The sequence below is a fragment of the Monodon monoceros genome, unplaced genomic scaffold (genome assembly GCF_005190385.1).
Source record: "Monodon monoceros isolate NGI ecotype Baffin Bay Population unplaced genomic scaffold, NGI_Narwhal_1 Super_Scaffold_19, whole genome shotgun sequence".
NCBI classification, from domain to species: domain Eukaryota; kingdom Metazoa; phylum Chordata; class Mammalia; order Artiodactyla; family Monodontidae; genus Monodon; species Monodon monoceros.
The window spans coordinates 578866-600050 of record NW_021703775.1 but is presented as its reverse complement, the minus strand read 5'-3'; the positions used below and the strand labels follow the sequence as shown (position 1 = coordinate 600050).

The 21185-nt window shown below is 52.3% G+C and overlaps 1 protein-coding gene across 4 annotated transcripts in view; it reads left to right on the top strand.

Moving 5' to 3' along the window:
* LIMS1 (LIM zinc finger domain containing 1) overlaps positions 1–21185 on the top strand; it is a 92661-nt gene that overhangs the window by 51631 nt on the left and 19845 nt on the right. The gene's annotated exons all lie outside the window — the stretch shown is intronic.

The following is a 21185-nucleotide window of genomic DNA, read 5'->3' as shown; positions in this document are numbered from 1 at the left end:
CTCCGATCCGCTCTTGATCCAAGAGTAGTTTTAATTTCAGATTCGGGGTCCTAAGGAATTTACTTTAAAAGAAATAAGATATGTAAAATGACGTTCAGGACCAGCCAACTTTCACTTATGTTCAGACAGTGGCAGGAGTACCCATGAATGAGATTACCTGTTATGTCCGAGGGGCTGGTTATGTATATAAGTCATAATGGCCTTTGAAACAACTAGGTTGTTTTGTTTTGTCTCAAGTTTAAATTACAGAAGGAAGAATCATTCTTAAGGTGTATTGCTTGTTGCCTTGGGGTGAGGACACATTTTCCCACTTTTTCTGCTGTATTGTCCCCTGGTGATTAGAAGGGGCTTAGGCTGCTGCCATGTCTCTGTCCCCGGGTTCAGAGATGTGACCGTTTACTTACTTTAGGACTTCGAGCTCAGCCAGGAAAAGAGCCTTTTATCGATTTGGAGAGGCAGGGTTTTCGCCTAGTTTTATAGGAAGCCTGTTTTTAGTATGAAATCGGGTTCCTCAGGTAATAGGAGCTGGAGGGGTGACTTTGAGGTTAGACACGCCCAGTTCAGGCCGCTGGGTCAGGCAGATAACCTTGATGGATTCAGGTGGCTCCTCTTTAAAAGGAGGATAAAAATCACTTCTGCTATTGAGTGTCGTTTATTACCTCCTAAAACCCTCGCCACCAGCTTGATGGCAGGCGTTGTCATCCGGTGAAGGGTACTTCATGCATTACTCACTCGGCTACCGTTCATCCATCTCCTGCTGTGTGCCACGTCGAGGCTGGGCCGCGTTAAGACTCATGGCGGCCCCAGGGACACCGGCGTCTGGGCCCTGGAGGGTCACCTTCAGGTGTTCCTCCCAGGAGCTGTCGCTGGACTGAGCACCTGTGACATTGGGCACCTCGAAGTAGCACAAACCCACTCCCACTCTGACCCGCTCACTCACACACCGTTTTCTCAGCACGTTTATGGATTCGGGCAGAAAAACCATCAGAGACTAACAGGGCTGTGCTCACTGCCAGAAAACACGTGTAAGTTTAAATTGAAGACTGTGCTCTGAAGCAGAACACAAGTGTTTAAAGAGCACGTAAGAGTCAGTGAAGGGCTTCCCTGGTGGCGAAGTGGTTAAGAATCCAACTGCCAATGCAGGCGACACAGGTTCAAGCCCTGGTCTGGGAAGATCCCACATGCCGCGGAGCAATTAAGCCCTTGCGCCACAGCTACTGAGCCTGCGCTCTAGAGCCCCCGAGCCACAACTACTGAGCCCGCGTGCCACAACTACTGAAGCCTGGGCGCCTAGAGCCCGTGCTCCGCAACAAGAGAAGCCACCGCAGTGAGAAGCCTGCGCACCGCAATGAAGAGTAGCCCCCACTCACCGCAATGAGAGAAAGCCCGCACGCAGCAACGAAGACCCAACGCAGCCCAAAAAATTAAAAATTAAAAAAGAGTTGGTGAAACTGCTTCCGACTTCAAACTCCGAACTGTTTAGAACAGAATGCTGCCGGTATCGATTTTTATTTTAAAGTATCCAGTACAGCCTGAAACATGCTCTCCTTGCTTTGTACAGCAGACCATCAGCCTCCACGCCTGAGGGCTGAGTCGCAGCAGGCGGTTCATCTCGTTTACACTTTGTCACAACAGGAAAAAATTGTGTAATGGGAGCCTCTTAGTTCTAGAACGTGTCCTTCAGTGTGGCTGGAACCTGACGTGCCTGAGAGACCCCTGGACGTCACCTTCCTCCGTGGAGGTGGACCTGGACTCTGCATGCAGGTAGCGTTGGTGCCACCTCCTCATTCGGGGACCGGACTTCTGACGTCCTGCTCTGCCCGTGGGTTCATTCAGTGAAGCTCTTCTCCCACCCCCTGGGCTCGGAAGCTGTTCCTCGTACCTTCCTGGGCATGAACCCTTCTTCCTAAAGTGCCTGATGCCTGAAAATACCATCCAAGATATACCCGTGTGTGTGTGTGTGTGTGTGTGTGTGTATTTACTCCTTAGCTATTTGTTCTCCCTCTTAAATTGTGCTGCACCCAAACACAGTTTTTTTTTGAGGAAACCTGAATGAAAAACACACCTGTGCGATCCACAACCCCTCCCACCCACCCACCCCCGTTAAAAATTCTCAGAGTCACCTTGGCTCTGCCTCAGACACATGGGGTCTATAACTAACTGGGGACATCTCAGAATCAAGTCTTTGCCAGCGGGCTCAGAAAGGAAGTTTAATGCAGGACCAGGGGCTGGCGAATTATGACTCTTACGCCTGATCTTCCTGTTTCTCTGTGGCCCACGAGCTCAGGATGGATTTTATAGTTTTCGAATGTTGAAAAAAATGAAAAGAATATTTCATGACATAGGAAAATTACATGGAACTCAGTTTCCACAAATAAAGTTTTATTGACACACAGCAGACGTATTTGTACACGTGGTCTCTGGTGGGTTCTTGCCGTGGTGCCCGAGCTGAGCTGTGGCCACAAAGACGGGTCTGGCCTCCGGCTCTTTGCAGTCGCCCCCTGGTCTCGAGCTCAGACCAAGGACCCTTAGGTCCTCCCCTCTTGTTCCTTTAGTTTTGCCCCCCTCCTCCCCTCCGTCTGCATGAAACAAAGGTGGATCAGAAGAGGCGGCTGACATTTGTGCCCCTCTGTGAAGTCCACTGGGGAGGACTCGCTTGTGCTGTGCTTTCCTACGCTTTTCCTGGTGGAGCTGGGTCACCAGGACCAGAAAGGGGGTGCAGAGAGAAGTAACCTTTACGGTGGTTAAGTAAGGCTTTGGACCTCCTGTCCTTGTAGATCTGGGATGGCGTCGTTTTCCAGCCGTGGGATGCCTTTGCTTGGTTAAGAGTAGGAAACACAGATCAGGCCCCCATGCTGACTGAGCCCTTGCTGGGGGCCCGGCGCTGTGGTGAGAACTTCCGTGGTTCTGTTCTTAACTCAGTCCCGAAAGGGGGAGAAGGACCCAGCTCCCGGCCTTGGTTCAGCGTCCTGTCGGGCCCGGGGTGGGCTGGGGGAGCGTTTCCTTCAAACCTGTCTGCTGTTTGCTGATCATCTGGGGGACCCATCTTTTGACTGAAAAACCAGCGTTTGTATTTTAGTTTTAGAAACATAATCTATTAGACAGAGGGATAAAACTGCAGCTTGGCCATTTTGTCTGTCCTCATTTAACGTTTCAGCAAGACACATTTAATCTTCCCAACAGTGAGCTCAACTGATAACAAGTATTTCTTCTCTTTGGCCCAGGGAGGTGTCAGCTGGCCGGTGTTGGTTTTTGAAAGGTAGTAGTGCCTTTTCGTATGTGTTTAAGGGTGAAATTCACACACACACACACACACACACACACACACACGTGCGCGCACTGGAATACTATTCAGCCGCGAGAAAGAAGGAAATCCTGCCGGTCCTGACAGCAAGGATGGGCTCTGACAGGGCCAAGTGAACGAGGCGGACAGGGAAAGACAGACAGCGTGTTCTCTGTCTTAAATGCAGAATCTAAAACCAGAGTGGAATGGGGGTCCAGGGGCAGGGAGTGGAGGCCTGGGGAGGGGCGGTTTAAGGCACAGACTTGCAACTAGAGGATGAACGAGCTCTGGAGGGAGGCCTGCCACACGGCACGGTGACGGCAGTCAGCAGGGCTGTGCCATGTGGCATGACGGAGGTGTCACTGATGCTCCGGGGTGATTATACAGCAACACTAAGCATGTCAAACCAGCAGCCGTGCACCTCAGACTCTCACGTTACGTGTCCGGTATTATCTCACTTTAAAAAATGTGTAACACACAAGTGTTCCTGTTGGAATAGCAGGTTTTGCAGGCACCCGTTCCTCACCCTTCCCACCCCCACCCCTAAATTGAGTCCAAGCCACAGGCCCCACCGTCCATCCCGGGGCCTGGTAGCCATCCCTGCCCAGGGTCTGCTCCTCCCTGAAGGAATGAAAGCACACTGGCTTCGAGGTGCCTCTTTTATTCCAGGTTAAACCCCTTTGACTCTGAGAGAGTAAGTTAAATTGACGTCCATCCCTCTGATGTCCCACACAGAGGGCTGTATCTACCAAAGGATGGACTGTGACCTTCCGGTTCTCCTCCTTCAGTGGTTTTGGGAGGCTTATTTTCTGAAGGGAAATGTTTTCCTCTCGGTCACCTAAAGTATTTCCATACAGTTGAGGGGGTATATGCTGAAAGTAAAAATAGTATTAATGCTTAAAATTAGTGTGTGTTAAAGGGACAGTTGATGGTCCTGTTCTGTGTCTCTGTGCTGCTCTGAGACCCTTGGGAGAGAACCTCGGCCTCAGCAGAGTCAATTTGTAAATTTGCTGTCACTCACATAAAGTTTTCTAAATGATTTAATTTAATGACAATTAAATGCCAAGATTTTAATCATTATAAATTGCTTTTCTGTTGGTTAAAAGAAAAACAAAACTTGATGTATCAGTTATAAATCACTTATAAAAACAAAAAAAATTACAATTGGCTAAAATGTTTGCTTTATATTACTTTGGAGAGATGCTATTAAAATGAAAGAGTGCTATTTATTTTATATGTATTTACATATCTTGGAAACACAGCCACTTAATTGTGTATATGTGCGACCCAGTGGCCATTCTGTGATTAAAACAGACTTTAGACAAATATTCTCCTACATAAAATCTACTTTTAGAAACAATCATTAAATAAGTTAATTAATATGAATTATGAAATTAATATGAATTATGAATTAATATGAAGCTGGTTGCAGCTTCTTAGAGCTGCTGTAACAAGTACCACACCCTGGGAGGCTTCAGACGGCAGAGATGTCTGGTCTCTCAGTTCTGGAGACTCGGGGTCAGAAATCAGCGTGGCCGCTCTCCTCGTGCCTCTGATGTCAGCTGCAGGGCTGTGTGTCCAGCTTGTGGGGCATCACCCCACCCTGCCTCTCTCATCATGTGGCTCTGTCTCCACGTGGCGTCCTTCCCTGTGTGTGTGTCTCCTCTTGTAAGGACACCAGTCACATGGGAGTTGGGCCCACCTACTCCAGTGTGACCTCAGCTTGTGCCTTAATTACATCTGCAGAGACTCCACTTCCAATAAGGTCATGTTCACAGGTACCAGGGTCAGGACTTCAACACGTCTTTTGCAGTAGGAGCCCTAACAATGGTGTCTGCATGATACACTGAAGCTTTCTTATTTAAAAAAAAATTTTTTTTTAAATTTACTTATTTATTTTATTTTTTGGCTGCATTGGGTCTTGGTTCCTGCGTGCGGGCTTTCTCTAGTTACAGCGAGCGGGGGCTATTCTTTGTTGCGGCGCACGGGCTTCTCATTGCGGTGGCATCTCTTGTTGCGGAGCACGGGCTCTAGGCGTGCGGGCTTCTGTAGTTGCAGCATGCGGGCTCAGTAGTTGTGGCTCGTGGGCTCTAGAGCGCAGGCTCAGTAGTTGTGGCGCACAGGCTTAGTTGCTCCGCGGCATGTGGGATCTTCCCGGACCAGGGCTCAAACCCGTGTCCCCTGCACTGGCAGGCGGATTCTTAACCACTGCGCCACCAGGCAAGTCCCTCAACATGTCTTTTTAGGGGACAGAATCCCACCCACAGCAGTGGTTTTTTTGAAGGTTAAAGATCATTCCAGTGTGCAGTTTTTTAGAAACAGCTTTATCGAGGTGAAACGAATGAGCCTCAGTAGATGCACAGTTTAATGTGCAGCTTTGTCAGTGTTGACATGTTCACAAGGTCAAGGTCACGCGCGTCCTCCTCATCCTCAAGTCCCTGCCTGCCTTTGTAGCCCTCCCACATCCCTAGGCAGCTGGTCGCTCTGGATGCTCTCGCATTTTCTGGAGTGGTGTATAAATAGAACCATTCGGTCACGCGCCCTTTGTTTCTTTAGGCTCCGTTAACTCAGTGTCGTTATTTGAAGCCTCGCCCGTGGTGCAGGAGTCAGTATCGTTCACTTCACTGCTGAGTCACCTTCCGCTTATGGATTTACTGCGTTTGTTGGTTGCCGGTTGAGTGGTGGCCAGCCTTGGCCGTTTCAGATGAAGCTGTGTGAACATTCGCATACAAGTCCTGTGCTTTCATTTCTCTTGGGTGGAATGGTGGGGCTGTTTGGTGGGCACACACTTAATATCTGGAGAAATGGCTAAGCGGTTTTCCAAAGAGGCTGTACCATTCTGTGTTCCCACCAGCAGTGTTTGCGGTTCCATTTTATCCACATCCTCAGCCACACTTGGCACGGTGGATGTTTTCCAGTTTTAGCCTTTCGGGGGAGTGTACTGCTATCTCCTTGTGGTTTTATTTGCATTTCCCTAATGACTCACAAAGCTGAGTATCATTTCTTGTGCTTATTTGCAATTCCTGTATCTTCTTTGGCAAATTTACCATTCAGGCCTTTGCCCAACTTTTACTGGGCTATTTCTTATAGTATTTAGTTGAAACGGTGCTTCGTATGTTCTAGATACAAGCCCTTTGTCAGCTACATATTTTGCAAGTGTGTCCTCCCAGTGTGCAGTTTGTCTTCTCATTTTTATAAATGTCTGTTGACAAGAAGCAAAAGTGTTTTTTTTTGACAGTTGATTGATCTTTTTCTTTATATAAAGTTTGTGCTTTTTGTGTCCTATTTAGGAAATCTTTCCCAAACCCACAGTGAATAAGATTATTAATAAATATGTTCCATATAAATGTAAAATCATTAATTATCTCTTTATACCAGCTTGGCCTCTCTTGCCCTTCACTGCTTTTCTGGCTGTGCTGAGTCCTCACAGGGATGCTGTGCAGTTCACAAGAAAGGAAAAGGGCCCTGGAGACCCGTGGTTGGTAATTCAGGAGTTGAGCCGGGGCTGTTCCCCGTGTGTCTTATGCTCTTAACTACACACTTAAGCCCCACTTCAGTTTTAGGGTAAGGTTTCTTACCTGGAAGGTCTGAATACACTTGATCGTATCTTAAAAGTTAAAAATTTACCAAGGGTGACCTCCTATGATGTCCGTTGAAAGAAAAATGGAATTTTTCTGCCTCGTAGATAATTCATGCATGTTTGCCAGAGAAACTATCTAGGTTAAGAAAGCTAAAACTATTATATTTTTGTGTCATAATGAATGCATTATAAGAATGTCCAGCCTTTCACCTAAAACATTTGTCCTCCTGCCCCGGCATCAGGATGTGGGGAGCGGACAGCCTAGGAACTGACCAGGTGTCAGGGCACAGAGGACGTTTGCTTATGTCTGAGCATGTCCGCTGCCAACTTTAGTTCTCAGTTCTAACAGACAGACAAAACTGGGACAAAACAGAAATTCTGCAGTGGTTTGGAAAATTTTGTTTCTTTATTTTTTTGCCGCACCTTGCAGCATGCGGGATCTTGGTTTAGCTCCCCAACCGAGGATGGAACCCGAGCCCTCGGCAGTGAAAGCGCAGAGTGCTAACCGCTGGACCGCCAGGAGTGATTAGGGCTCCGCGCTTTCACTGCCGAGAGCCCGGGTTCCATCCCTGGTCGGGGAACAAAAAAAAAGAAAAGAAAAGAAAACAAAAAATAAGCCTTTCTGGAAAATTTCAATAACATTTCTAGGTGCAAGGAAATACGTTCTTTGTTTCATGGTAAAAGCTAATGTCAGTCATCTTGGCAGTATTGGAGATAAACTGACGTTATGGGTATTTTAAACAACGAGGTTTTATAAAAGTATAGTCAATTTAAAAGATCAAAACTTTTCCTGGATATGGAATCGTTCTTTGTGTAGCAGTCAACAAATGCCTTTAAGAATGGATTCAACCGGAAATACCAGCTGTTCAACACAAATTGCAGTTTTGGCTCTTCTTGATTTAAAGTCGTGCTTTATTTAAAGGATATATTGTCAGGTTATGGGTTTTCTGCATTCGGCGTTTGTGTGGTTCAGTCAGCATTTGCTAAGGTCCTGCCACGTGCCAGGGATGTGAGGCTGGTTGAAACATTCATTATCTGCTAACATAAAAGTTCTTGTGTGTGGACAACAGACAACTGAGAGATACTTAAAGACCCTGCATCGCTGGAGGGAGACCCATAGCGCTGCAGGACCAAATGCGTTAAAATCCTCTATTGTGAGAAAGATTACCCAGCACTTAGCGGCAGTGGGAGTTGGCAGACTTTCTGTAAAGGGCCAGATAATAAATGTCTCAGGCTTTTGTAGGCCTCCTGTCAGTGTCACAGCTGCTTGGCCTGCGGTTGTAGTGGGAACACAGGCCGTGGAACATGTGGGCGAATGTGTTGCTAAACTTAATAAAAGCAGCCGGGGATCCAGATCTGACCTGTGGGCACGGATTTGCTGACGGCAGGCCTGTAATCACCATCATTGCTTATCTCCCGGTTGGTGAGGGTCAGGAATCCGGGTTCAGCTCAGGCCGGCGCCTCTGGCTGAGGGTCTCTGAGTCAGGGCTGGGGTGAGTGGCCCCAGAGCGTTTTGTAGCCTAATTCCAGAAATGACTGCCGACCGCCTCTACTGAATTGTCTTCATCAGGAGCCCTTCAGCGAGTCCAGCCCACACCGGGGAGGGAGCCGTTGCACACAGGTGCGAATACTGTCAAAGACAAAATACTCATGACACCTGGTAGAGAACAGGAAGGACCATCGGGATGGATGTAGGGACCCCTGCAGTGGGGCAGAGAGATGGGGCTCAACTCCGAATCCACCAAGGAAAACTGGGGATTTACAGCGAAGGAGCAGGCGGGGGTCAGCGGGTGGAAAGTTACTGAGAGGGAACATCCGGGTGGAGGGATTCTGGCTAAACTGACCTCCTAGGATTCCTGCTGAAGACAGGCCAGGGCATCAGACATCGCCTGGGGGAGGGGTGGAGGCCAAGGAACCAGTCAGATACAGGGGCCATCTGACCTGCAGGGAGGGGATTCCGGCCCAGCTGACAGCAGGATTCCTGTGAAACTGGACACTCAGAAGTCAGGGCCCCTCAGAAAGCTCGGCAGGGAGTCTTTGTGGGTGCCTGGAGGTGGCCTCCCCAGGGCTGCCGCAGGGGCTCCCAGAGGAGAGGCAGTGGGTGCGGTGCAGGGAGATGAGACCCGCGTGCCCACTGGCTCTGCTGCTAAGTCAGCCTGGGCTCCTGGTCCAGCGTCAGTGCCTGTGTCTCTGTCGTTGTCACGGTGCCTCAGCCTCCCGGGAGCATCATTTCCTTCCATCCAGCTCCTCTCATCTCCGACTTCTAGTTCCATTTATTACTTTGCAGCCAGGCTTAGGTAAACACTTGCTGAATGAAAGCGAAGGAGATCCAGGAAAGAAGCGGACCTCTGCAGACAGGATGCCACAAAGTTGCGGCCGTCCGCCCACATCCATTGTTGACCCCTCCTCTGCCTGGTTGGTGCGGGGGCACTGGGGTGGGGACAGCGGGCACTGGGGCTCGCGGCCGCCCCGCCCACATGCCCTCATGCTCCCAGGAGCCCCTGTCACCGTCCCCACCAGGCAGGCGGGCGTCCCGGCTCTGCTGAAGTGCGAGAGGTGCGGGGACCAGGTTTTCCATCACGGTGGCTTCTTGCTAATAGACACTCAGCACAGGGTCGCTGAGTTGCAGGAATAAATGAAGGTCCTGGTACCTTGCTGTCGGCTTCGTGGTTCCTCGTGTCCCCCTGACAGCAGCACGGCCCTGCGGGGCCCATCACACGTCCTGATGCAGAGCCACCCCGTCGAGTAGCTTCCCCGCTGTGACAGCAGCCTCGATCCGCTAGGCCGTCCAGACCTCTGGCCCCAACACCCTCCACCCTGGCCAGTCTGCCAGCCTCCTCGGGCCATTTAATGCCCTACACACCTCATGGCCACCTTCCCGGGCCAGTTATTCCCTGGACCGATTCCCAATTCACGTAACTCCTAGACTCTGATTGCTGGGTGAACAAGTGATATAAGACAGATTTCTGTCCTACAGCCTCACCTTCTTCCTGGTTACCGCTGGGCAATCTTCTTCTTTTACTGATTTTTCTATCACCCTCGTTATTATAACTATTTGAAACCTCCCCCGTCATTGGTTTTTTTCACCGCACCTGCTTTCCTGAAACCACCGAAGCTCAATGGTGTAAGATTTCTCTCCCTGTCCCCCTCGTATTTGTGCAGATAAACTTCACGTGAGGACACGTTCAGGTTTGCAGGGATGTTATGCAGCCAGTGCGCAGTTCCTCCCTTGTGGCGGTGTAACTGCTTCCCGCGCCCCCATGCGTCTTGCCCGGCCCCTCAAGGGCCCTCCTCCCCGAGCCTCTTTGACCTTTCCCCCTGCCCTCGGTGATAGACGGTCCCTCAAACGCTGTGACTTTGGTCTCTTCTCAGCCGAGCCCTCGCAGCCCAGACAGAGTGTGACCCCCCCCTCCCGTCACTGGCCCACGTCACCTCATCAGTCTTGGTTCTGGCGGGGGGCAGTGACAGTTGCAGGCTCTGGTGGGGGGCAGTGACAGTAGCAGGCTCTGGTGGGGGGCAGTGACAGTTGCAGGCTCTGGCGGGGGGCAGTGACAGTTGCAGGCTCTGGTGGGGGCCAGTGACAGTAGCAGGCTCTGGTGGGGGGCAGTGACAGTTGCAGGCTCTGGTGGGGGCAGTGACAGTAGCAGGCTCTGGTAGGGGGCAGTGACAGTTGCGGGCTCTGGCGGGGGGCAGTGACAGTTGCAGGCTCTGGTGGGGGGCAGTGACAGTTGCAGGTTCTGGTGGGGGGCAGTGACAGTTGCAGGCTCTGGCTGGCTGAGGCAGGAAAGAATTTTATTGGAAAGAGTTCAGATTGCTCACAGAATTGACAGAAATGGGCAGATGGAAGAGCCGGGCTCGGGGGGGGCGGGAGGCTGGGAGACCCCCCGGCAGGCACCCTCGCTGAGGTCCCGGAGCTGGACCGAAGCATCCCGGCTGGAGCTGGGTGCTGCCGCCTAGGCTGCTTCTGTCCCTAAAGATGCCTCGTCAGCGGTGAGGTGCTGGAGCCAGGGTCTTGGGCCTGCAGGACCAGGAGGGAGCCCCAGGGGCTCAGGGTCCATGGTTCTGGACAGTCTGCTCCTGGATGGGCGGGGCCCGACCTCAGGGCGCAGGATGAAGGGAAGGGTGGTCAGGCTGCAGCAGAGCCTGTGGCCTCTTCCTCAGCTGTGAGTGTGTCAGGGGAACGCGGGTGGTCCAGAGAAACCGAGTCAGGCCGAAGAGGAGCTTCCAGAGCTGTGCATGAGCCCAGGTGCTTGAGCCCAGGTAGGTGCGTGAGCCCGGATTTAGCCTCGGGGCTCAGGACCAGTGCTCAAGCATCCAAGTCCGTGGGGAACATCAGATGGGGGAGGGAAGGTAACCTGGCTCGTGCAGGCCTCCTGAGTAAGCAGTTCACCTGGGCACCATCTACACCTGCACGGCGAGTGTGCAGACTGCCTTCTGGGTGAGGAAACGTGGACGTCGGCCCCTGAGGCTTCACGCTGTTGTCTTCCGGCCTGTGCCCAGGTGGTGACCGCACAGGTGATGCCCCGTCCCCGCCCCACTCCGTGCTGAAGGTCTGACTCAGTGTTTTTACCGCGATGGCAGCGTCAGGTGTGGATTTTGTCCTTGTGAGCTGTTCTTGTTTTTCTATCCCTTCACTTTTGCCAGGATCTTACCCTTAGTAATTGCTTTGGTGGGTTTTTAAAATTTATCCTTTGAATACAGAATTCTTTTCTGTATCTGAAAGGAGAAAACCGTCCGTTGAAATAATCCTGGTCCTTTGTCTCCATGGTTTAGAGTATTCTCCTCTGTGGAGAGCTCTTAATAGAACCAAGTCCACGTGCGGTGCAGCCTCGCAGACTCATCACTGGAGGGTTAGCTGCTCTGTGACTCAGTCCACGTGGTTCTATTCATTTGTGTGCACTATTCTCAGGATTCATCTTTTGATGGACTTTCTTAGTAGACTGAGCTCTTTGAAAACTCGATTATTTTGTTCTTGCTATTTTCCCAGCTTAGTCGTGTGACCTGGGCCAGGCTAGTTCTGATGGCATTTTTGCTCTCCTTTATGCCACGACAAGAGATTGTTCTGGTTTGTGCTTTGCCGTGCTTGGTGTGGACCTGGGACGGGGTAGGTGCATGTGGCCTCCTGCACGGAAACCGCACCCCCCCCCCCCCCCCCCGCCCATCAGCTCCATTTACGAGAGAATTGGAGCCCCTCAGTCAGGAAGGCTTATGGTTGCTTTTATATCATTTAAGTACTTAAATGTGAAAGACGCAGCGCAGGCGCTGCCCTGAGCTCCGGAGCTTCCCCTGCACAGACCTTTCCTTCCACACCTTCCTGGGAGGGTTGTGTCTGAGGCGGGAGGGAAGGGGGCAGGACAGACACGGCGCGGGGTGGGAGAGGAGGGCATGGGTGGGAGCTGACCTGGACCCCCAGCGATTTTATCACGTGACCCGCCACCCTGCCTGGTTTCACATGTAGGTGTGGGTGTTTCCAGCTGCTGAGTGAGCCCCGTGCCTGTTACTGGATCCGGGCCCTGGGGTCTGAGCATGGCCTCGTGCCTCGATCTGGGTCCAATCAGGAGAAACCCACACAGTGATTAGAAGGAGGAAGGTTCACTGCAACAATGAAGTTCCTAACTCTAACGGGCTTGGAAAGAGGGGCTGCAGGGGGGAGCCCACTGGGCGCGGGGCTGGGGGCCCAGGGCCGGGAAGAAGGGGCAGGATCTGAGCCCGCAGAGGGAGCCAGGAGGCGGCCGGTGGGATGTCCGCCTGGCCCAGCGCCCGGACCGGGTCGGAGCAGAGACCCGAGTGATGCTGCTGAGGGGCCGGCGGGCCTGCCTGAGGTCGGGTCGGGTCGGGCGTGACCACTGCTCCTGCAGATACGCAGACGCCCTGCCCCTGAGAAAAGCCAGGGGACTGGCCGAGAGCTTTCTCCCTCAGCCTGCAGAACGGCGTTCAGAAACCCAGTTCACCCAGTGCGGGGAGGGGTGCCGGGCGGACCAGAAGAGGGGGACACGCGGGACACACATGGGCCCACGGAGAGACGCCAGCCGGTGCCGGACACCACTGTTTGGTCCCTCACATCCTCCGACGGTCCCGCAGGGGCATCTAAGGCTCGGCAGCTGAAACAGGTCCGGCCTTGCTGTGCACACCTTGTGAAATTTGAAGTGAATGAAAGAAAAGAAAGCTTTTTTTTCTTTTTTTTTTTTTGCAGTACGCAGGCCTCTCACTGTTGCGGCCTCTCCCGTTGCGGAGCACAGGCTCCGGACGCGCAGGCTCAGCGGCCATGGCTCACGGGCCCAGCCGCTCCGCGGCATGTGGGATCCTCCCGGACCGGGGCACGAACCCGCGTTCCCTGCATCGGCAGGCGGACTCCCAACCACTGCGCCACCAGGGAAGCCCAAGAAAGCTTTTTAAAGTTATCCAAAAAACCCCATTTTTCAGTTCCTGCACTTTATCTTGTCTGATATTTTTCAAATGTTGCTTAATGTGCTAAAACATACATGAAAACATGTTCTTTGTTTAAAAGAAGAGCAGTGAGACAGGTAGATTAAAATTTGAAAGGGTTGTTTTCACTTGAATCAAATGTTTCCTTCTGTCCTTTGTCCTGAAATTCTCACGGTTTTTTTCCTTGAGGAGGGCAGACCTCACAATTAGCTCAGGGTCAGGAGATAACTGGGCTGGCTTCCTCCCCCCAAGGTCTGCTGAAGGTCAGCTTTCAGGGAGCCGTCCCGGCTGAGTCAGAACTAAAATAAGGACCTAACGGAGAGCCAAAAAGCAAGTGGCGGCGGTGGCCACCGTGGCGGTAAAAGGGCTCGTGGACACCCTGCAGGGATTTCCTCGTAAACCGGGCTTTCTCTGGAGTCCACACTCCTGCTAAAAATGCTGCCCTTTTGTGTTTGAAATATGAGACCCTCTCAAGTTTGTCTCTTTTGGTCAGGACACAATAGATCCCTTAAAAAGGATGTTTCGGGGTGAGACTGTGTGTTTGTGGATCACAGTATGAGTTCCCGGGAGAAGCGACCTGAGAGTGGAGGGCTGCTCCAGGGGCGTTTTCCCACGGAGACGGCTAAACACGCAGAGAAAACGGCCCAGCCTGTAAGAGGAATTCTGAGCGTGTTCTTCAAGCTGACCAAACCCTGCTTGTTTGAGTGACCGTGGGGACCCAGTGGGAGGGAACCTGGGAGCCCAGTTCCAGATTCCAGCCGTGATGACAGTTCGGGGGGTGGGGGCAGTTTCTTTACTGAGGGGATGAAACCAGGCTGAGGTGGTGAGTGAGACCCTTAGATGGAGTCATGCAGTCCTGGGGGAGGGCGGCAGTCTGCCCACCTGCTGGCCCATCCCGTCCCCTGCGACTTCACACAGGGCTGGTCCAGCTGTTGGGAGATGGGGGAGCATGATGGGGCCGGTGGCGGAGTGTGTCCGTGCGGCGCCGGTCCCTCTGCAGGGTGGAGCAGGGTTAGATCTTCCCAAATCCCACGGCTCCCGGGCCACCGGTCAGCACAGGCGGAATGTCAGAGGAGCTTCACAGGAGGATCTGAGCGCCGGGCGGGCCTCAGAGGGCTGGAAGCTCCGGGAAGGCTCGGGAGAAAGGGCCTGGAGTGTCCCTGTCCTCTTGGATGGTGTCCTCAGTGCTAGGAATATTTGATCGTCACCAGTAAAGGCGATTGTAAACAACCACGTGGCAACAGCCCTCTCAAGTGTGTGTGGATCTTCACAAGAAAGGGGATAGGGTATTTATTATCAGGCTCTCTGCACACACGGAGGTCTGGGGACATCCCTCTGGCTTATCCACGAGTTAACTCAAATTTTACACCTGTCTGTGGCCTACCAGGCATACGCCGTACACCTGCTTTAGTTATTAAAGAAAAGTGCACACTGACCAGAAGTAAAGTCCTTCTTCATATAAAGACATAAAGGCTTCCCCAGACCTCCGTGTGTGGCAGGAACATGGTGAGTCTTCTCTGCCTTTTGTACACTTTCTGTAACAAGCTGCACCATGTTTGGGCCGACGGGGTCGGGGAGTCCAGCCCACCCCACAAGCCGTGCAGTCGGGCCCTCCTGTCCCGGTGCCCCATGTGCCTGCACGCGGGGCTGCCCGCTGCACACATCATTCGCCAATTTTCTGCTATTAAAGATTTTGCCTTTTGCTCCTGTCGGTGGAAATAATCAATAAACAATCTAGAATAGGAATAGAAAAGAGTTTGGGGCGTTTTTCTGAGCCAAACTGAGAGGACTCTAGCCCGGAAGACAGCCTCTCAGGTAACTCTGAGGAACTGCTCTGGAGAAGCAGGGTTTTCAGCACAGTTTTATATTTCGTCAGAACAAAGAACATTAAACAAGCCAGGGATGCACTCCTTCAAGGTTTAAAAACAACAGACCAGCACACACGCAGTGAGTCAGCGTGGCCTTGGCCCCTGGGGAGGGAGGCTTAACATCCGAGGAGGACCAGCGCTGTCGTCCCGGGAAGGGAGGCGTTTCATCTTTATATTAACAAGGACGTTCTTTACTTCTGGTCACCGTGCACTTTTCTTTAATAATGAAAGCAGACATACGGCGTATGCTCGATAGGCCACACACGGGCATGAAGTTTGAGTTAACTTGTGTATAAGCCAGAGTGACTTCCCCAGACCTCCGTGTGTGGAGACGCCTTCCACGCTTCCCCGTCCCCCTGCTTCCCCGGCTGGGCCTGCACAGCAGGTGACAGGTGTGCAGCTCCCTCATTTCCACTTGGTTGGAGGAGCTGTGCAGCCGAGTCTCTTCACTCTGGCCCGTCACGGTGGATGATTTCCTTCTCTGCAGCCAGGATCTGGGAACAGTTTAACGGATGGGGCAGACGTCATGGTAGCAGCAATGCCCTGTCCCTCCCGTCCGTTGGAGGGAACGGGGCATTTGTGCTGGACGGGGATGTGGGAAGGACCTTTCCAGCACCAGTATCTTTACTGCATGTCACGATTGTTTTGTTTTAATAGGAGAGGAAAATCAGAGTAGGTTTTCCGTTTGAGTGAAATAGAGAAACAGTGAAAATAGCTGGTTTGCCATCCCCACACTCCGAACGCCCCGGGTTCCTGTGGATAGAGGTTGGAGAAGCTCCTGCCAGGCTCCGGGGTCACATCCACAGAGCGACTGCCTGTGTGACAGGGGCAGCATTAACAACACGTTTCCTGTGTCAGGGCCCGCTTTTTACAGGCAGTCGGTCAACATGTTCAGCCACGTAGATGAGGACCTACTGTAGAGCACAGCAAACTCTACTCAGTACTTTGTAATGACCTATATGGGAAAAGAATCGGAAAAACAGTGGATCTATGTATATGTATAACTGATTCACTTTGCTGTACCCCTGAAGCTAACACAACGTTGTAAATCAGCGATACTCCAATAAAAATTTTTTTAAAAACGTAGATGAAATATTTGGTAGTGATGCATGTAATTCACTTGTTGCTATTTGAGGGAATTTGAATTTAAAAGGTACCAGTTATTAAAAAGTTGCGTTTTTGACTTTGCCAGCCGTGCTCGGGCTTACACTCAGTGTTTGAGCTGGTGGAAACAGCTGCCCTCTCTTGGTCCGCCGCCTCTGAGCAGGTTGTTCGCCTTGGGCAGGGTGTCTCCCCAGGGGCGGAATTTGTTCTGGCTGAAATCATGGCATTAGCTGGGTTGAGGGACTTGAAGCCTTCGGTGCAGGCCTCAGGAGTGGTCAGCTCAACAGCAGATGTGCTGCGTGTGGTTTGGCATCTAACACGCACTCAGGCACACTCAGCCGGGGTCCCAGATCCTGCCTGCTCTGGTCTGAATGTTTGCGCACCCGCTCAATTCACGTACAGAAGTCCTAACCCGCGATGTGGTGTTAAGAGGGGACGAGGGGCTTTCCTGGTGGCGCAGTGGTTGAGAGTCCGCCTGCCGATGCAGGGGATGCGGGTTCGTGCCCCGGTCCGGGAGGATCCCACGTGCCACGGAGTGGCTGGGCCCGTGAGCCATGGCCACTGAGCCTGCGCATCCGGAGCCTGTGCTCCGCAATGGGAGAGGCCACAGCAGTGAGAGGCCCGCGTACCGAAAAATAAAAGGGGAGGGAGGATGAAGTCGGGGGGCGGGGTGAAGGTCTCGTGAACTGGATGCACGGGGCCCCTGCCCCTGCGCTGTGTGTGGGCTCAGCGAGGAGGTACCGGCCAGGACCCAGGGGAACAGGAGAGTCCTCACCCCACACAGCCGCGCTGGTGCCTTGGTCTCGGGCTTCCAGCCACCAGGACCGTGAGACATGAATTTCTGTTGTGTATAAGCCACCTGGTCCGTGGTGTTTGGTTACAGCGGCCCTAAAGGACTGAGCCACTGCCCAGCATACAAGAAGTCTCTCCACTCTGGATGGACGTCTGGGGTCTAGGCCTGTCCTGGGGGATCCCCCGGAGATCCAGGTCAGCCTTGGTGAAGAGGAGGCCTGAGCCGCTGTTGGAAACTCGGGAGGAAGCTTTGGGAACCCAGGAGCCAGGAAACCACCTTACAGGCCCACTGTTCAGAAAACAATGGCTTTGGGATATTTTATAAAACAGCTTCCCGCCTGCTTCAAGGGCTGTTCTTCTGCGCTGTATGGCCCATAGTGATCTCAGTCAAGGGAGTCAGATGAATGTTTTTCTCATGGTTACGATCACAGTATAAAAGGATTGTTTGCATTTCTAAGAGTGACATTATTAAGTGCGAAAAATGGCTTAAAAGTAACAGAATGCCTGGCTCTGAAAACTGAGCGATGGTGTTCATTTGGCCTCAGATTACCCCTTGCCCTCTTGGAGAAATTACACGCGCCTTTGAGCTCCACTCCTCCTCATGGCTGGATGGGGACGTGAGGGACCAGCCGACTGTCCTGTGCAACCCTTTGGGCGTGTGGTGCCCTGACCGGTGGATGCCACGTAGTCATGGCTCTGCCCTCGGCTCCAGGGCCCGGGGAGAAAGGCGCTCGTCACCTGCGTGAGCAGTGGAGGGAGCACGTGCATCCCCGGGCAGCTCCTGCCACACGTGGACGCGCCTGTGTGCTGAGTGGGCGCCTCTGACGTACTAGTTAGGTCTGCAGAGTCGTGAGCACGTAGCAGAAGTTCCGTATGTTCAGATGTGACACGTGTGATGTAAGGAAGTTACTTGAGCAGTTACCTTTTAAGAAGCTGAGACCCCAGCAGAAAGGGCTGCCGAGGCCGGGCGCCCGCCCCCCACCCCCCACCCCCGGGACGCCCTTGGGGCCGAGGCGACCATGCGTCCACCCCTCCCCGTCAGCCGGTGGCTCTGCAGCCTCGCCTCTCACTCCTGTGTTGTTTGAGCATGAGGGGCGCGTGGAAGGCCCAGGGACTCCCCTCTGCCCTGAGAGCTTCTCTGCGAGAACCAGCTCCTGGGACGAGGCCAGTAGGGGCAGATGTGTGATGAAGGGCCCACGGCTCTTCCAGCTCCTCCCTTCAAACCTCAGCCTGCCCCCAACCCAGCTCCCAGTTAGGCCACACATCGGTGATTAAAAAATGAAAGGAGGAAATAATGAGAGGCGGCAGAAGTGTGCGCAGGCGGAGCCCCGTCTACCCCTCCGCATCACCCGCGGTGCCCTTGTGCTGATGGGCAAAGGGCATCTGGGGCTTGGACTCCGGCGGCAGGTCGGTCTCTCCGGGGCGACTGTGTGCCCTCGTTGGCACGGTTCCAGCTGGAAGGAGAGGAAACCGGGAAAAAGGAGGGTCTCCTCCTGCTTCGCCTTCACACAGTGTTCCCGAAACAGCAGAGCTTCAAGAGCAGAGGGACGCTTTACTAAGTTTCCAGCACAGTCTGAGAAGAAGGACCTCGTGGAGGGTGTGGAACAGTTAGTAGCTGGTGGAGAGGAGGGTCGGGACGTGTTTCCTGTCCAGGCACAGCCTCTGGCAGCTCTGTCCGTGGAGAGATTGGCGAGCCTGGCTGCATTCAGGGTGCCGGGGAAACAAAACACACGACACACCAGATTTGCCCTAATCGCGACCTCAACTCTCAGCCTTGGTGATCAAGGATCAGGTTATTCTTTAGTTCATCAAAGGCACAGTTGAGATTAGTAGGACAAACACAAAGTAAATAGTAAGACACCTTACTGTTCATCCTATACATCTCTGTAGCGTTTGAATTTTTTCCCAAATAACATGTATTTACTCTTTTTCCCTTCTGTCAGTACGATGATATGGTGGAGTGACATTTCTGACTTCCTTTTTGTACCTATCTGCATATATGTGAACTTAATACATGTGCATAATAAAATTGGGACTGCACACCTATTAAACAGCTAAAATAATTAACGATAACACCAAATGCTGGCGATGGTGTGGAGGAATTGAATCTCTCATGCTTTGCTGGTGGGCATGTGCAGCGGTACAACCACTCTAGAATAAACAGCTTGGCAGCTTCTCAAAAAACTAAACGTACCCTTCTCACACAACTCAGCAGTCTCGCCCTGGAGCACTTACCCCAGAGAAATTAAACCGTATCTTCACCCAGAAACTTACCCACAGCTGGATTCACAACAGCCCCAAACCGGAAGCTGCTGAAGTGTCCTCCAGTGGGTGATGGTTAAACACGCTGTGGCGCGTGCACACCACAGAATGCTACTCAGCAGTGAAAGAACAGGCAATCCACATGGGTGGCAGCTTGGTGGGCTTCACAGGCATTTGCTGAGTGGAAAAGGCCAGTCTCAGATGGTCACAGGCTGCGTGATTCCCTCTACGCAGCTGTCTTAGTCAGCTCGGGCTGCTGTAACAAAAATGCCATAGCTGCATGGCTTAAGGAAGGGTTTGTTTCTCAAGGTTCTGGGGCCTGGGAAACTCAAGATCAAGGCTCCAGCGGATCCTGTCTGCTGAGGGCCCACATCCTGGCTGGTGGGCGGCTGTCTCTAGCTGTCTTCTCGCCTGGGTGTCTCTGACCCCATCCTGGGGGATTAACGCCCCTCCCTCATGACCTCATTCGACCCTGCTGACACCCCACAGGGCCATCTCCAGATCCCGTTACCTTGGGATTAGGCTGTCAGTATGAATTCTGGGGACACAGAGATTCAGTCCACAGCAAAAACATTCTCTAAATTACAGTTATGTGGATGGAAAACAGACTAGTGTGTTGCTGGAGGGTGGGTGTGATCATCAGAGGGGACGTGAGAGAGGTCTTTGTGGGGCTGGAAGAGCCCCAGGTCTGGATGGGGGTGGCGGTTACACGAATCTACAAGGTGTGACAAGGTGACACAGACCTGTACACACATTGCGCTGGCGTCAGAGTCCTGGTTTTGATTGTACGTAAGATGTAGTCATTGGGAAGCTGTGTGAAGTGTACAAAGGTCTTCTCTGTACAATCTTTGTAACTTCCTGTGACTATAATTATGTCCAAATAAAAAGTTTAAAGTGTGATTGCAGGTCCTTCACATTAATTCCTTGCTGGATAAGAGACTTCATTGCGTCGTGTGTTCAGGAACCATCAGCTTCTCCGCAGTGCTGCTTTCCTGTCTAGCAGAGATGGGACTAGTCGTTATGGGGGGAATGAGATAATTGGTTATGTTTTTAGATGTGCCAACAGCAGCTGGTTGTCATGGTTTCCCAGACCAGGTAGATGGATGATTAGCCCCTTTCACTCACCAACAAGTATCTGTCACGCATCTTTGTGTCTGTGTGTGTCAGTGTATCTGTGTGTGTCTTGTGTGTCAGTGTGTGCGTGTCTATGTGTGTCTGTGTGTCAGTGTGTCTGTGTGTCAGTGTGTGTCTGAGTGTGTGTGTCTGTGTGTGTCTGAGTGTGTGTGTGTGTCTGTGTGTCTCTCCACACCAGCTGTCTCCTTCCCTCTCTATCCCACACGGTCACTGTAAACAAACTTTTTAACCACGAGGCTGTTTCTTTCCTGTTTAAAGATGGCGAGCCTCTTGCTCCATCCCCTGCAGGCTCTGGGCCGGGGCCATTCTGACCTGTACCCTGAGATCCTTAGGGTTCAGAATGAGGAGAGCATGTCTCATTTTCTGCCTCTAGCCCCATTTTGTATGCACTACCCAGCCTTTCTAGATAACCTGTTTTGCTCCCCAGTAATTACGTGTAACCGTTTTCCCACAGAGAGTTAGCATCTCGTCTGTGGGATCAGACCACCTGGGTTTAAATCTCGACTCCACCACCTACTTACTGGTTATCCAGCCTCTTTGTGCCCTGGTTTCCCCACCTGTACCTCCTGGGAACACGGCAGTGAGCACCTAGGAGCACTGTTTACAGTTCTGGCCGTCATGCTGCGGACGTCTCAGACGCGTTTTGTCTGTTTGCTGGTGATTTCATGGCCCTTCTGTCTCTCGTGTGACCTGCTCTGTCAGTCAGTGTGCCTTTCACCTGCTCCCTAGGTTTTCT